We start from the raw sequence: 12,773 nt of genomic DNA on the forward strand, positions 1-12,773 counted from the left end.
AATCATCGTCAGCAATTATCATCTTCAATCGCCACCTTTCATCATCATTAATAATCACGTGCGAAGCTCGAGATATGTTCAAATTGAACCTAGATATGCGCGCCCGCGAAGACGTCGCGTAAAGGTTGTGCATTCGCTACTACCTACAATCTGATTTCAACACTTCAATTGCGCGTCTTCTCACAAGGCTATGCGCCCGCGAAAAGCTCCAATCAAATTGGGGCTTTATTGAGGTTCGAAAGTGGTTGCTCGGTTTGGGAAATGATGAAGAGTGGTGGCCGGAATTCGCTGAAGCGTGGGCGGCAATAGTGGTCGGAGTTTGGGCGGTGATTGGACGCATCTGTGAGTGGTTATTGGTGGCGAATGGAGGCAGCAATTGATGCAGGTGTTCTGTGGTTGCGCGGAGAGGTGTAGGGGAATTGATGGCAGGGAGCAGGGGAAGTTGATGGAAGGTGGCTGCTCGATTAGTTATGCGGGCTGTGAGAAGGTGAGCAGGTGTGGCGAATTGGTGGGTGTGAATTGGAGCAGAATGTGAGGTTAAGAAAAAGGTGGGGTGACGGTTAAGGCACTTGATTCGGACCCAAAGCTCCAAATGATATGATTAATTACATCACATAACTCAACCCGAACCATACCTACAAACACCAAGCAAAACTGAGGGTGAAACTGAGACAAATAAAATAAAATAATAAAATAAAAATAAATAAAGTAAAAGAGAAAATAAGATAAATAAAACTAAAACTAGCAAAATTAAATAAAACTATACAAGTAAATAAAATCAAATAAAATTACAAAATAAACATAAAGCTAAATAAAACATGAAAGTAACAAGGAAAAAGAACGAAATAAAATAAATCCGAAGCAAATAAAATAAGAAAATAAACTAAAACTAATTAAATAAAGAAATTAAACTAGAACACTACAAAATACCAAAATAAAAGAGAAACTTTATTAAATAGAAAATAAGAGAATAAAAGGGAAAATAAGAAAAACCGAGCCCGATAATGACTCTAAAACTACTTCCTAAGAGTGCATAAATGTCACTCATCAAGGTTCGGAATCGGGACCGAGAATGTGGTAATTGACCCCAAAACAGGGTGCTTGGGGGACAGTTTGGGTTGTTGATGATTGTTTACATGAGATAAGATATGATACTTATATTACAAACATGAATAGTTTGTTCTAATATATCAATCAACATAACACATCACATCATATCAATCAACACACGTGTGAATAGTAACATGGTTATCCATAATTACTATTTTTAAATAAATCATCACATCATATCATGTGTTCATTTCCATTACTATTGTCAAACCACATCACTATTATGGTTACACCACATCACTATTTTACGCATATTACATCACTTGTATAGCATAATTATACTTTTATGACATTACTATTGTCAAGTCACATCATATTATGACATCACATCATTAAAAATGTACTTCCATAATATGACATCATTATAGTCCAGTCACACCACTTTAATATATACTTTCATGAAATCATTATACTCAAGTCACATCCCTTCAATATACTTATATTACATCATTATGTATATATGACATCATTATAGTCAAGTCACATCACATTATTACACTTATATGACATCACGATATTTCATGAATTTCAAAATAGATTCAAAACTCATTCTTGGTACTTTATAGACATCTTTATCGGTCAGTGGTGCATCCGTTAGGGGATCCTGCCAATTAGCTTCCTTGCGACATACGGGTTTACTCGCCCGTTGACTCGCACACATGTTAGAATCCTTGGTCCGTGTTTCAAGACAGCCAGAATTGGGGGGCCTGCAGGCCGATGCCTAGAGCGCGCAAGTGCCGAAGCACGCCGTGACAGTGCGCGCTGATCGAGGGGACAAAGCTCCCTGACAACCCGAGCCGATCGGTGGTATGGCCATTCCACATCCGACCGGGGCGGATCGCCGGCCCCTATCCGTTTCCCTCCAAACAATTTCAAGCACTCTTTGACTCTCTTTTCAAAGTCCTTTTCATCTTTCCCTCGCAGTACTTGTTCACTATCGGTCTCTCGCCAGTATTTAGCCTTGGACGGAATTTACCGCCTACTTGGGGATGCATTCCCAAACAACCCGACTCTGCGACAGCGCCTTGTGGTGCGATAGGGTTCGGGCATGACGGGGCTCTCACCTTCTCTGGCAGACTCTTTCCAGGGGACTTGGGCCCGGTCCGCTGCAGAGGACGCTTCTCTAAACTACAATTCGGACGACAAATCTGCCCAATTTTAAAGCTGGGTTGTTCCCGGTTTGCTCGCCGTTACTAGGGGAATCCTTGTAAGGTTCTTTTCCTCCGCTTGTTGATATGCTTAAACTCAGTGGGTAGCCCCGCCTGACCTAGGGTCGCAACGATTTTACCGACCTTAAAGGCAAGTAAACTAAGGGTCCTACGAGTCCTCAAAAGCTATAAAGTGCGCGACTATGATGCATCCTAGGCTGGGCCTAGTCTCCTACCTATCGCTGCAGCACTTCGTAACCCGGGCTCCGTATTTAGGCCATCCACAGTCGGTAAGGCATGGGAGGCCATCATCCTCCGCCTCTCCCACTCAAGGTGGGTGGGGAAAGACGCGATGCGTGACTCCCAGGCAGGCGTGCCCTCGACCTAAAGGCTTCAGGCGCAACTTGCGTTCAAAGACTCAATGGTTCACGGGATTTTGCAATTCACACCAAGTATCGTATTTCGATACGTTCTTCATCGATGCGAGAGCCGAGATATCTGTTGCTGAGAGTCGTTTAATGATATATAATACTTGGTACCACCTCCACAACTGGAAAACCAGCTGCAGAAGGGCACACTTGTATCCATGTTCCTTGGTGCAGACCGCACCAGGGTTCGTTATTGTGCTGAGAAGATACCCCACCGAGGCGGAGTACCTTCCCAGCTTAGGGATGGGGCTTTTTCCACATCTCCGTTCATGATAAACATGTTCTCTGGTTGCTGTGCTGGGCAAGTTTAGACAATGATCCTTCCGTAGGTTCACAAACGGAAACCTTGTTACGACTTCTTCTTCCTCTAAATGATAAGGTTCAGTGAACTTCTCGCGACGTCGCCGGCGGCGAACCGCCCACGTTGCCGCAATCCGAACTTTTCACCGGACAATTCAATCGGTAGGACTGACGAGCGGTGTGTACAAAGGGTAGGGACGTAGTCAACGCAAGCTGATGACTCGCGCTTACTGGGAATTCCTCATTGAAGACCAACAATTGCAGTGACCTATCCCCATCACGATGAAATTTCAAAGATTACCCGGACCTGTCGGTCAAGGTTATAGACTCGTTGAATATATCAGTGTAGTGCGCATGCGGCCCAGAACATCTATGGGCATCACAAACCTTTTATTACCTTAAACATCCATGGCCTAAAAGGCCATCGTCCCTCTAAGTAGCTAGCTGCGAAGGTATACCTCCGCATAGCTAGTTAGAAGGCTGAGGTCTCGTTCGTTAACGGAATTAACCAAAGAAATTGCTCCACCAACTAAGAACGACCATGCACCACCACCCATAGAATCAAGAAAAAGTTCTCAGTCTGTCAATCCTTACTATGTCTGGACCTGGTAAGTTTCCCCGTGTTGAGACAAATTAAGCCGTAGGCTCCACTCCTGGTTGTGCCCTTCTGTCAATTCCTTTAAGTTTCAGCTTTGCAACCATACTCCCCCCAGAACCTAAAAACTTTGATTTCTCATAAGGTACTGGCAGCGTCCTAAAAGTAACATTCGCTGATCCCAAGTCGACATCGTTTATGGTTGAGACAAGGACGGTATCTGATCGTCTTCGAGCCCCCAACTTTTGTTCTTGAGTAATGAAAACATCCTTGGCAAATTACTCCTATCCCAAAGGCCAACATAACAGGATTAGAATCCTATAATGTTATCCCATGCTAATGTATATAGAGTGTAGACTTGCTTTGAGCACTCTAATTTATTCAAAGTAACAGTGCAGAAGGCACGACCCGGCCAGTTAATGCTAGGAGCGCATCACCGGAGAAAGAGGCAAGACGGCCGGTGCACACCTAAGGTGGACCGGTCGTACCACCCTAAGGTCCAACTAAGAGCAATTTAACTGCAATAACTTAAATATAAGCTATTTGAGCTGGAATTACCGCGGCTGTTGGCACCAAACTTACCCACTAATGGATCCTCGTTAAGGGATTTAGATTGTACTCATTCCAATACCAAACTCAAAGGGCCCGGTATTGTTATTTATTATCACTACCTCCCTGTGTCAAGATTGGGTAATTTGTGCGCCTGTTGCCTTCCTTGGATGTGGTAGCTGTTTCTCAGGCTCCCTCTCCGGAATCAAACCCTAATTCTCCGTCACCCGTCACCACCATGGTAGGCCACTATCCTACCGTCGAAAAGGCCGTGCGACCCGTCGAGTTATCATGAATCATCAGAGCAAAGGGCAGAGCGCGCGTTGACCTTTTATCTAATAAATGCATCCCTTCTAGAAGTCGGGGTTTGTTGCACGTATTAGCTCTAGAATTACTACGGTTATCCGAGTAGCAGGTATCATCAACCAAACTATAACTAATTTGATGAGCCATTTGCAGTTTTGCCGTCAGAATTAGTTCATACTTACACATGCATGGTTTAATCTTTGAGACAAAATATGACTACTGCCAGGATCAACCAGGTAGCACTCCTCGCTCGACACCGGCACTCATGAGATCTCCCTTTTAACATGGATAGTCAACTCGTACATGGACGTCATTCGTGCTTAGCGTAAAACGCCCATTCCCTCTCAACATTCTGCATCTCGAGGCACAACTAGAGACCGTACTACTAACCAACTATGCTTGACTTTTGTCGTCAAGGTTAGAGGATGGACCCAGCTACAAGGTCCACCAAACACCCAAAAGGATGTCAGGCTGAAACAAAAGATTTACATGGACATCAATACCGTCATTAGGAATTAAACATAGAAAACCATACCTTGCCTAAGGCTTACTGCATTGGAGCAACCACTGAAGAGGTTTATCATCGTGCGGTTCGATGCACAAGCATTGTGCCCGCCAACCAAAAAAATCGATCACTACTCACACGTGTTCCATACCACTATGTCAAGAAATCCCGAGCGTACAACCCACAACCACAAACATGACTGCAATAATTCGTCGGAATTCCTTAACAAGCACCGTAAGACATAAAAAAAACAATTCAAATCGTTAACTCAGTCTAGACTCGCTACTACGATGATTTCCTGCAACAACACATCAAGAATTGGACTACTCACAAAAACTAATCGTCCTCGCCCGTATTCGATTATAGTCCGCATCAAGCCACCTTTAACACTACTTCCTCATCGTTTTGCGGATACCCTATGTAGACGACTAAAATAAAGCAATAGACGGTGTTCCATTAGTTAGCCAAGGTTTCCCGACGGTAAATTTGCCAAAATCCCCAAACTCACACAAGTTCTCCATCAACGAATATTTGTCGCGTTGTACCACTGCTTTGTCGAGTGAATCCCCGAACTACAAGTCCTGCAACAACAAAAGTCATTACGAGAAAATATGGTTGAAAACACCCTAAACTAACATAAAGTACAACGTCAACGGTGGGACGATTAATCAAAGGCAAGACAAACAATATCGACTTTATAGATTCGAGGTCGCCCGCATCGATCCAAGCATATGGCCGGGTCAACATTCCCGGCCTCGAAGCTATAACACCGTCATATGCCCCTAGTGAGATTTTTTTTGTGCATTTTTCTAGCGTCTACAACCTACCTCAGGTCCGGAGAAGGAATCAACATTGAATAACTATATTATAGCTATTCAACATTGAGTTGCCCACCTTCGCATATAGAGCTTTATATTGTACCTCTTGTGAAATCTTAGTGAACACCCTGCTGACGGTAACATAATAATGGGTCAAAACTTGTGAAAATGTGATAATAACACCACGCTTTTTTTTGTGGAATCCAAAGAATGGGTATCAATTTACATTTTGACACTTTTATTTTTTCAAAAAATATTTCTTGTGGGCGCCAAAAAGAAAAAATACGGGAAAAAGGAGATAATTGGAAAAATATGAAAATTTGCTGAAACAGTGCAGAAGAAGGGGAAAAGGTTAGGAATAAGAGGGGGATGGGTTTTAAACACTTTTTACATCACATATTTCCCTTATTGTTCTTTTTTCGAGGTTCGGGACCGGGACCCAGATTGTGGCGATTGACCCCAAAACAGGGTGCTTAGGGGACACTTTGGGTTGTTGATGGTGGTTTACATGAGATAAGATATGATACTTACATTACAAACATGAATAGTTTGTTCAAATATATCAATCAACATAACACATCACATCATATAAATCAACACACATGTGAATAGTAACATGGTTATCCATAGTTACTATTTTCAAATCAATCATCACATCATATCATGTGTTTATTTCCATTATTAATGTCAAACCACATCACTATTATGGTTATACGACATCGCTATTTTACCCATATTACATCACTTATATAGTATAATTATACTTTTATGACATCACTATTGTCAAGTCACATTATATTATGACATCACATCATTAAAAATGTAATTCCATAATATGACATCATTATAGTCCAGTCACATCACTTCAATATATACTTTCATGAAATCATTATAGTCAAGTCACATCACTTCAATATACTTATATGACATCATATTTTATATATATATATATATATATATATATATATATATATATATATATATATATATATATATATATATATATATATATATATATATATTTGACATCATTATAGTCAATTCACATCACATTATTACACTTATATGACATCACTATATTTATCCTCTAGGAGTCCAATTGGGTGGGTTAAACCATCCAATTTGCCTTAAAACGGTCAATTTACCCGTTTTCGTACATGCCTCTTGTATTCCCTATAAGCTTTCACGGGGCCTGTTCCGTAAAATTATATGACCCCGGGATGCATCCTGTAGTGTTCCGTAAAATTCTAACACCGGGTTCCGACACCTCCTAAAGCTCCAATTTTGTGTATTGCCTTCATATTTGGCTTCCGTACATCATTTTTTCAGCCGGCGAGATTATGCATCCAAGTAATTCCATGGGTTTCCAAAGGGCCTTAGGAGTCATAAATAGTGCCCGAAACCATCTCCTTCATCCTTAATCATCATGTCTTAAGGGCCTTGGGAGTCGTAAATAGTGCCCGAAACCAAGTCCTATCAGGTGCACATGTCTTGTGCACATGCCACACGGCCCCTTGTACCATCCAACATCACAACACTTAGGCTTTGTGACTTGTCTTAATCCCGTACTTAGCATTTTTTAGCATACGAAATGCATCACTAACATCGTTTTCCAAAATAGGTGTTTTTAGGGAATAGGGTGGGGGAGGAGGGACGAATCGAAGCGACATAGGGCTGAATCTCAGTGGATCGTGGAAGCAGGGCCACTCTGCCACTTACAATACCCCGTCGCGTATTTAATTCGTCTGTAAAGGATTCAACCCGCCGCTTAATAGAAATTGTACTTCAAGGCGGCTCTCACAGTACATCCACCGCGCGAGCTTAGCCTACATGTCACGGTTCGGGATTTGGACCCCGAGACGTGCGGCACACTCTAGCTTTTTGGCGGCAAGAATGCTAGCCTTGAGCGGAAGATGGGCTTGTGAGCACAAAGCAACACAAGCGGGCAATTAAATCAAAGGAGCACTCACGTTTATTTGGGCAACAGAGTGTAGGTGGTTGGGGCTTGTAACGGCCGATACTTCAAGGCGGGCACAAGCGGGTCTGAACCACGAGTTCTTAGTGTATGAAGTTGGTTTGGAGGGGAGCTATTATGCAAGTATGTAACAATATTGATAGGCTAAAGTCATAATCACCTAATCAAAAATAATATTTAAATCCACTAACTATGTAGAAAGGGAAGAAGGGTCGAACCACAGGGAAACAAGTTAATTTATTCCTAATAAATCTATATAATCTAGATTATCAAGTAACCAATTTGTTATTATAAAGGAGAACTAAACTACTAGGAGTAAAAGTGGAAAGGAATAAAAGTAGGAGGAAAATAAAGGAATAAAAGACCTAGGGCATAGGTTCACCAATAAATAATATAACAGGATAAAACATAATAATCAATCATCAATGCATCAATTAATCAGATCATAAAGGGCTTTCGCTACGTATTACAATCACAGAATTAATCTACTGGTATTAAATCTCATCTCTCGAATCTCGACTTAACCATTTATAAATTAACCTGCCTATTGAAACTAGACCTAAACATCAATTCTCATCTCTCGAATCTCGAATCAATATTGTCAAACTCATGCATAAAAGATCAAGCCTAATCTAGTCACAGAGCATTAAATCAATCAATAGGAAATTAATCAAGCTTTGACAATCAACAACAATAAATTACCCCTTCATATTATTTACGGATCCCCATAAACCCTAGAAAGAAAACTACTCAGACATAATCGAACATAAACTAAACAAAGCAATTAAACAAGTCATGATGGAAGAAATAAAATAAATAGCTGAGATTAAAGGAGAAGAAATCGTTACCAAAGTTGAAGGAAACAAGAGATGAAATTAAACAAAGAGTTGTAGAGAGAAAAAATAATACTAGAGTTTAAGAGGAGAGAGAGAGAGAAAAGTTAGAGAGGGAAAGAGAGAGAGAGTCAGGGAAAGGAGAAAAAAGAATACTAAACTTGCTTAACAAAAGCGTATCTAAAACTAAGCTCGAAAATCCTAAATTAAAACAACTTAAACGACGCTTAAACTTCTCCTCAGAAACACGCGCCCGATCGGGCAAGGCACCGCCCGATCGGGCCCGCCTTTTTTTTTTGTGAGCTTCTCTTCTCGCGCCCGATCGGGCGCGCCATCGGGCGCGACACCGCCTGATCGGGCCCGCCTTCGGGCGGAGACCCTTCGGGCTACTTGGACTCCTTGTTTAGGCTTGTAACTCGGCCCAAACCAAATATCCTCCTTGGGGCTTTAATCATTCGGTCCAATGCCTCATCTTCTCATAAGTCGAGCCCTTAATCACCGGTTCGATGACTCTAACCGATCTTGGGCTATGAAAGATGGTCGTGCTCCTCCAATGCTCGTAGCCGCTTCATAGAATCCCGGGAAAATGCTCCAAGAGTGGAATTCCCTATAAAACTCAACCAAAACTACAAAAACACTAGAAAACACATATTAGTAATAAAAGTGGCTCTAAAGAGCCAAAAGCACTACTAATTATGACCAAGGGACGGGGGTAAAATACTATATAAAATAGACTTATCAAATATCTATAAAGGTTTAACAATAAACAAGCATAAAAGCAAGGTAACACTTGGTTGAAGGCTTAAGATTTCATTAATCATTCACCCTCTAAAGAGATTTAATTTGATTACAAGGAGAATCCCTAGTGAACATTGAACTGAGAGTAACACAATAATGGGACCTTAAGCTTAGAAAACATAAAGTAAACTCTAAGAAAGCATCTAAAGGGAATCTAATACATCAAAAGGAGTCGGATTCTAACATCCTCCCCCACTTAAGCTGTCGACGACCTCGTCGACTTACAAGAGTTACAATCAAAATTAGAAAATCCTAAACTATCTTGAGTCTCTAGTGCGCCGTTGATGCGGCTAACTTCTTGAATCTTTGCTGACTCTGGAGATGAATCTTCGTTGTTGTCGAGGAGCTTGTCTTTGGGGTTGCTGTGCTCAAACAACTTGGTTAGAGCTTCATCTCTAAATTTCCTCCTAAGAGTGGTGTTTGTTGAGCTCTGGGGGAAAGCTGCTTCCACGATCATTTGTTGGGGAGCTGCTTCCTTAAGACTGTGGTGGTGAGCTTCAAGTTGTGGCTGGTGCCTCTTTGGTGACCATTGTTTCTGTGATCCCCTATACGTGACCTTCGCATACCACTGTTTTCCCCTCTCTCTTGGGTGGTTCTCCTTTGGTGCCTCTTTGGTGTCTCTAGGCTCTTCGCTCTTTGCTTCGAACTGGGTGTCTGATTTTGAGTTTGGCGGGGGTGCATCTTGGATGTTGCCGACTCACTAGGCTTCATCTCCCGCTTCTGGGTGTCTATGGCGCGAGCTTGTTTCTTCTATGTCGCCTTCTTCCTTGGCTCCATCACTCGCATTGCCGATAGGTATCGGACTTTTGGTTCTTCCTTAGGTGCTACCATTCTCATAGCACTCATTCGGTACATGGAACCCGTCCTGCATGTGGGCTCCTCATCGCTGCTGGTCTCTCTTGGGGCCTCCTGAACAGACATGGATGACAATCTCTTCTAGATCTTGTCAAGCTCTTCTTTATGCTCGCACTCCCACCATTTGTGTGGGCCTCGACAAAGAATGCAATTTATCGGCCTTGTGTTTGCCGAGGACTTTCCGGCCTTAGAGTTTCCAGAGATGTGGGAGGGGGTAGATGTTGATCTCTGGGCATCACCTCCCCCACTTCTTCTATGGTATTGTAGACACCCAAATGTGTCTCCCCAAAACCAAACCCAGTGATGAATACCTTTTTGCGTTGAATGATAATCGAACGAGGTGAAAGTGTGAAAGGTCAAGTGTTGCGATTGGTTTTTATTAAAAATTCCTTCTTTCTGTTTTTGAAAACAACTCTATTTTATGAAAACAGCCAATCCATTTTATGTTGGTCAATGACAAGGGTCCAATAATAGTGTAGTTGGATGGGGCTTGCAAAGAGCTTTCCAACGATATATTATAAGCCCAATTCCGATGAATAATGAGGAAGTTATGGCCAAAATACTAAAATGGGCCCGGTTTGATCTTTACATGCGGCCCGATGATCTAGGGGAAGGCCCAATGTTAATTATTATTCCTAGAGTTATTAGAATTAATTATAGTCTTCTAGAATTCTCTAGAAGGTTCTCTTTAGTCCTAATAGAAGTACAATTAATAGTTATATTTTGATAAGTTTTATTTGGAATAAAATGTTATTTTATGGAAATTACGATTTCGATTTTCATACGGACTTTACAAATCGATTTTGATTGATAAGTGGACTCCGTTTTTGAAAGCGCGTAGGAATCCAGCCCGTCGCCACGCGACAAGCCTTGTCTCCACACGACAGAGCTTGTCGCCAAACGACAGGATTGTCGCTACGCGACAAGCCTTGTCGCCACGCGACAATACTTGTCACCAAGCGACAAGGTTGGTTTTGCAGCGACAGAGTGGTGTTTTATTCCTTATCAAATTCTACCTATTTCCGGACTGTTTTCTTATAAATAGGGTCCTGAACCTCCGTTTTCAATCAACAAAATCAACAACCATCAATTCTCAATCATCATCTTCAATCAATCATCTCTCTCTAAACTCTCTCTAGCTTTTCACAAACAAAATTCCGCATTCACGAGATCTAGAAACACCTAGCCGAGTTCGAATTTGCCTTTGCCCTAGACGTGAAAGGTTATAATTTCTGAGGGTTTGGTCCCTAATCTCTATTTCAATTATTTAATTTAATTGTTTGATTTTATATTTTCCTTGAAGTTACTAACGCGTGTATTTTGTTATTAGAAAGAGGTACGAGGCATCAAAGTATGTAATCTTATTGCTCTATTCTTGTAGAAAGCATGTTTAAATTTGTTTAATTCCTAGTATCATGTTAAGATGTTATTATTGCTTTCTAGTATCATGTTTAGGGTGCCTTTTACTCTTTTCTAATATCATGTTAGTATCATGTTAGGGCTAAGGCTTTGATATTTATTTCTTAGTGACATGCTAGGGTTTGTTATTAATCTTGTTAGTATCATGCCTAGGATCTTGCTATTATATTTAAGCTTTGTTATTAACATGATTATAATTATTGTGATGATTATTATGTTGCTTGATATTATATTACTGTTATTGCTTGATCACGCCCTTTTATGCAGGATTAAAGGGAATTGGTACTTGTAATCACGCATAATAAGATAATTAATAATCTTGTTTAGGGCTAATATGATTATAATTCAAGTGATCGCCAATAATAGTTTATTTGTGCATTAATATTCAACCAACATAGATAAACAGGTTTAGGGTTAACCTAATGTTTGTGTGCTAATCAGAAAGCGCACATGAATACGAGAAGAATAAAGTAGAGGCCTATTTTTAGGGCAGGTTCAATCTCTTTTAGGTTGGATTTGTACCTTCATCCCCGAACCCTATTTGGTTCAAGACCTTTTAGAGTTGACGATCTCCTAGATCGTTAAGGGGTGTAATCTTCACCTTGTGAACGGTTTACAAGTTCCTAAAACTTGTTGGCGACTCTTTTGCTCTAGCTTCCTTCCCTTTGGACGCCACCATGCTTAAGTGCAAGATCACAGTGGGGTTCAAGCTTGGGGTTAATGGCTTGAAATATTCCCTACAGATATGTATTGACGGTGTTGGACGATACTCGAGAGTCGTTCTGTGCACCCTTTTGAGAGCTTGGAGTCGAGCTATTAGAGCGTGTTGACGTACCACTTGAATCATTCTCGGATTGACGGCCCTTCCCGACTGAGTAGTCTATCAATCTCTCAGCATCATACATAGGAGCATTGAGGGTATCAATCTTCTACCTTAAAATCTCTCGCTGCGCCCATTCCTTTAACCCATTGACAAAGTTGAACACATGATCTTTCTCGTTTATGTCTGTGATGTCCAACATTATCACCGAGTATCCCTTCACATAGTCGCGAAGAGAGCCCTTTGGGCGGTACTCCAGCAACTTCATCCGAGCAACAAAGGCTGTGTTGTCGGGGTAGAATTGTTCTTTGTGT

At 41.4% G+C, this 12,773-nt stretch overlaps 1 non-coding gene and 1 pseudogene across 1 annotated transcript; both read right to left on the reverse strand.

The window, feature by feature from the left end:
• Positions 1-2,615: 2,615 nt before the first annotated feature.
• LOC145593395 (5.8S ribosomal RNA) lies at positions 2,616-2,771 on the reverse strand. The gene has a single exon (XR_014102727.1). It is a non-coding gene; the product is annotated as a 5.8S ribosomal RNA (ribosomal RNA).
• Positions 2,772-2,998: 227 nt separating this feature from the next.
• Positions 2,999-4,675, reverse strand: LOC145593373 (18S ribosomal RNA; annotated as a pseudogene).
• Between the last annotated feature and the right edge of the window lie 8,098 nt (positions 4,676-12,773).

This window comes from Chenopodium album, chromosome 18, assembly GCF_948465745.1.
Source record: "Chenopodium album chromosome 18, dcCheAlbu1.1, whole genome shotgun sequence".
NCBI lineage: Eukaryota > Viridiplantae > Streptophyta > Magnoliopsida > Caryophyllales > Amaranthaceae > Chenopodium > Chenopodium album.